The sequence below is a fragment of the Montipora foliosa genome, chromosome 6 (assembly GCF_036669935.1).
Source record: "Montipora foliosa isolate CH-2021 chromosome 6, ASM3666993v2, whole genome shotgun sequence".
In the NCBI taxonomy this organism is placed as follows: Eukaryota; Metazoa; Cnidaria; class Anthozoa; order Scleractinia; family Acroporidae; genus Montipora; species Montipora foliosa.
The window spans coordinates 70,867,450-70,872,449 of NC_090874.1; the positions used below are offsets into that span (position 1 = coordinate 70,867,450).

General features: G+C 37.2%; 1 protein-coding gene across 6 annotated transcripts in view; it reads left to right on the top strand.

Moving 5' to 3' along the window:
* LOC138006229 (putative L-amino-acid oxidase YobN) overlaps window positions 1–5,000 on the top strand; it is a 37,394-nt gene that overhangs the window by 1,055 nt on the left and 31,339 nt on the right. Inside the window, exon 1 of one of the 6 annotated variants that reach the window (XM_068852426.1) lies at window positions 1–123. This exon is cut by the window's left edge and continues 3 nt beyond it. The exons of 2 other annotated variants lie outside the window; for them this stretch is intronic. The gene's annotated coding sequence lies outside the window, so the exon portion shown is untranslated. Of the gene's footprint in view, window positions 124–1,177; window positions 1,242–2,322; window positions 2,347–4,493; window positions 4,573–5,000 lie in introns of those variants that run through there. 3 more of the 6 variants (XM_068852425.1, XM_068852428.1, XM_068852423.1) reach the window with 3 other exon arrangements.

Sequence of the window (5,000 nt, forward strand, 5' to 3'; positions counted from 1 at the left end):
AATGTTCCGCGAACATCATAATTTAAAGACTCTTGAGAGGAAGTCGACAAACGCCATTAATTAAGACCGTAGTTCATTCATTTAAAACCAAAGCAGCCAAAATTACCGGAGCAAAGGAAACAGGTAGGTTCTTAGTACAGGATGGTATTCTGGTTTATCGCACACTCTTTGTTCAGTGATAATTTCTTGGTCCAATTCTTAAAGCAATCAAAGGAAAAGAAAGTGAATGAATCACATCTCCTGTGCCTGCGCGCACTTGAAAAGAATAAAAAAAAAACAAATTTAATTTTAAAACATGACTCTCTTTGGTAAAAAAAGCCTTAAACTTTCGTAACGACTTCATTATTATAGGCGAGTTTTAGAACGAGTGTGAAAAAATATGCAAGTAAGTGACGGGGCATTTAGCAGATAAGTTAGACTTTTTCTAATATTTTACTATTTTCTCCATTCTTTCAGTAAAACAAACTTTATTCTCACTGATATTAGTCTTTAAAAATATGTATTTGTGAAAGGGCAATCGTTGTGTTATTGTAATAGGAAGACGTGGCCACTAACTGTGAAACCGCACCTGACAACACAGGCTCTTCATGTACCTCGAACCACTAAGAACCTGCTTGCAGGCTAGACTAAGTGTTCGTTGAATAAAAGTGCCGTTTATTATTCGACAATTGTCACAAAAAAAAACCCCCAAAAAACCAGGATTTGTTTTCCTTCCTTCCAACCGCTTTAAGTTGGAAATCGACTGATTATTGTTTTTGCACACAGTAGTGACCTCTTTACTGACACCCATTGAATTAATAGATCCGTGTACGTGTTGGAATTTGTCACCACAATGGCTTGAGATTGATGGCACACTAGCAACTTTGAATGCTTAACATATTCAAGCAATGAAAAGAAAAACGAAAAGATGGAATGGGTGTTGACCCCTCTAAAAATAACTCTATAAACCAAAAAGGAAAGGGTGCCAAAGCAAAGCCCGGTTGTACTTAAAGAGACCCACACGTCAAGCACAAAGAGCCTATCTTCAAGTAAACTGGATTAGGTAAACCAATTTGATCCTCGTTGCATAGCAGTACAAAAGCCCTTAACGCGGAACACGTGATCTGTCAAAGTGGAAGAATGTTCCGCCCACATCATAATTTAAAGACTCTTGAGAGGAAGTCGAGAAGCGCCATTAATTAAGACCGTAGTTCATTCATTTAAAACCAAAGCAGCCAAAAATCCCGGAGCAAAGGAAAAAGGTAGGTTCTTAGTACAGGATAGTATTCTGGTTTATCGCACACTCTTTGTTTAGTGATCAATTCTTGGTCCAATTCTTGATCCAATCAAAAGAAGAGAAAGTGAATGAATCACATCTCCTGGGCCTGCGCGCACTTGTAAAAGAATAAAAAAAACAAATACAATTTTAAAACATGACTCTTTTTGATAAAAAAACCTTGAACCTTCGAACCGACTTCATTACTATAGGCGACTTTTAGAACGAGTCAGAATAGCTATGCAAATAAGCGACGGGGCACTTAGCAGATAAACTAGACTTTTTCTATTATTTTACTTTTTTGCCCGTACTTTTAGTAAAACAAAGTTTATTCTTACTGATATTAGTCTTTAAAAATATGTATTTGTGAAAAGGCAATCGTTGTGTTATTGTAATAGGAAGACGTGACCACTAACTGTAAAACCGCAGCTGACAACACAGACTCTTCATGCACCTCGAACCACTGAGAGCCTGTTCGCAGGCTAGTGTTCGTTGAATAAAAGTGCTAATTATCATTCGACAATTGTTGCAAAAAAGAAAACCAGGATTTGTTTTCCTTTCTTCCAACCACTTTAAGTTGGAAATCGACAGATTATTGTTTTTACACACAGTAGTGACCTCTTTACAGACACCCATTGAATTAATAGAACCTTCTACCTGTTGGAATTTGTCACCTTAATTAATGGCTTGAGATTGATGGCACAAAAGCAACTTTGAATGCTTAACGTATTCAAGCGGTGAAAAGAAAAACGAAAAGATACAATGGGTGTTGGCCCCTCTAAAAATAACTCTATAAACCAAAAAGGAAAGGGTGCCAAAGCAAAGCCCGGTTGTACTTAGAGAGACCCACACGTCAAGCACAAAGAGCCTATCTTCAAGTAAGCTGGATTAGGTAAATCAATTTGATCCTCGTTGCATAGCAGTACAAAAGCCCTTAACGCGGAACACGTAATCTGTCAAAGTAGAAGAATGTTCCGCCCACATCATAATTTAAAGACTCTTGAGAGGAAGTCGACAAACGCCATTAATTAAGACCGTAGTTCATTCATTTAAAACCAAAGCAGCCAAAAATCCCGGAGCAAAGGAAAAAGGTAGGTTCTTAGTACAGGATAGTATTCTGGTTTATCGCACACTCTTTGTTTAGTGATCAATTCTTGGTCCAATTGTTGATCCAATCAAAAGAAGAGAAAGTGAATGAATCACATCTCCTGGGCCTGCGCGCACTTGTAAAAAAATTAAAAAAACAAATTCAATTTTATAACATGACTCTTTTTGATAAAAAAACCTTAAACCTTCGAACCGACTTCATTACTATAGGCCACTTTTGGAACGAGTCAGAATAGCTATGCAAATAAGTGACGGGGCATTTAGGAAATAAGCTAGACTTTTCTGTTATTGTACTTTTTTGTCCGTACTTTTAGTAAAACAAAGTTTATTCTCACTGATATTAGTCTTTAAAAATATGTATTTGTGAAAGGGCAATCGTTGTGTTATTGTAATAGGAAGACGTGGCCACTAACTGTGAAACCGCACCTGACAACACAGGCTCTTCATGTACCTCGAACCACTAAGAACCTGCTTGCAGGCTAGGCTAAGTGTTCGTTGAATAAAAGTGCCGTTTATTATTCGACAATTGTCACAAAAAAACCCCCTAAAAAACCAGGATTTGTTTTCCTTCCTTCCAACCGCTTTAACTTGGAAATCGACAGATTATTATTTTTACACACAGTAGTGACCTCTTTACTGACACCCATTGAATTAATAGATCCGTGTACGTGTTGGAATTTGTCACCACAATGGCTTGAGATTAATGGCACACTGGCAACTTTGAATGCTTAACATATTCAAGCAATGAAAAGAAAAACGAAAAGATACAATGGGTGTTGCCCCCTCTAAAAATAACTCTATTAACCAAAAAGGAAAGGGTGCCAAAGCAAAGCCCGGTTGTACTTAAAGAGACCCACACGTCAAGCACAAAGAGCCCATCTTCAAGTAAACTGGATTAGGTAAATCAATTTGATCCTCGTTGCATAGCAGTACAAAAGCCCTTAACGCGGAACACGTGATCTGTCAAAGTGGAAGAATGTTCCGCCCACATCATAATTTAAAGACTCTTGAGAGGAAGTCGACAAGCGCCATTAATTAAGACCGTAGTTCATTCATTTAAAACCAAAGCAGCCAAAAATCCCGGAGCAAAGGAAAAAGGTAGGTTCTTAGTACAGGATAGTATTCTGGTTTATCGCACATTCTTTGTTTTAATTAGTGATCAATTCTTGGTCCAATTCTTGATCCAATCAAAAGAAGAGAAAGTGAATGAATCACATCTCCTGGGCCTGCGCGCACTTGTAAAAGAATAAAAAAAAACAAATTCAATTTTAAAACACGACTCTTTTTGATAAAAAAACCTTGAACCTTCGAAACGACTTCATTACTATAGGCGACTTTTAGAACGAGTCAGAATAGCTATGCAAATAAGTGACGGGGCATTTAGCAGATAAGCTAGATTTTTTCTATTATTTTACTTTTTTGTCCCTACTTTTAGTAAAACAAAATTTATTCTCACTGACATTAGTCTTTAAAAATATGTATTTGTGAAAAGGCAATCGTTGTGTTATTGTAATAGGAAGACGTGGCCACTAACTGTAAACCGGCCGCAGCAGACAACACAGACTCTTTATGCGCCTCGAACCCGGCACCGAGAGCCTATTCGCAAGATAGTGTTCGTTGAATAAAAGTGCCAATTATATTCGACAATTGTTGCAAAAATAAAGAACAGGATTTGTTTTCCTTTCTTCCAAGCGCTTTAAAATGGAAATTGACGGATTATTGTTTTTACTCACAGTAGTGACCTCTTTACAGACACCCATTGAATTAATAGATCCGTCTATCTGTTGGAATTTGTCACCACAATGGTTTGAGATTGATGGCACAAAGCAACTTTGAATGCTTAACGTATTCAAGCGATGAAAAGAAAAACGAAAACATACAATGAGTTTTGTCTCCTTTAAAGATAACTTTATAAACCAAAAAGGAAAGGGTGCCAAAGCTAAGCCCTGTTGTACTTAGAGAGACCCACACGTCAAGCACAAAGAGCCTATCTGCAAGTAAGCTGGATTAGGTAAATCAATTTGATCCTTGTTGCATAGCAGTACAAAAGCCCTTAACGCTGAACACGTGATCTGTCAAAGTGGAAGAATGTTCCGCCCACATCATAATTTAAAGACTCTTGAGAGGAAGTCGACAAGCGCCATTAATTAAGACCGTAGTTCATTCATTTAAAACCAAAGCAGCCAAAAATACCGGAGCAAAGGAAAAGGGTAGGTTCTTAGAACAGGATAGTATAATTCTGGTTTATCGCACACTCTTTGTTTAGTGATCAATTCTTGGTCCAATTCTTGATCCAATCAAAAGAAGAGAAAGTGAATGAATCACATCTCCTGGGCCTGCGCGCACTTGTAAAAGAATAAAAAAAACAAATTCAATTTTGAAACTTAACTCTTTTTGATAAAAAAACCTTGAAGCTTCGAACTGTCTTCATTACTATAGGCGACTTTTGGAACGAGTCACAATAGCTATGCAAATAAGTGACGGGGCATTTAGCAGATAAGCTAGACTTTTTCTATTATTTTACTTTTTTGCCCGTACTTTTAGTAAAACAAAGTTTATTCTCACTGATATTAGTCTTTCAAAAATATGTATTTGTGAAAATTCAATCGTTGTGTTATTGTAACAGGAAGACGTGGCC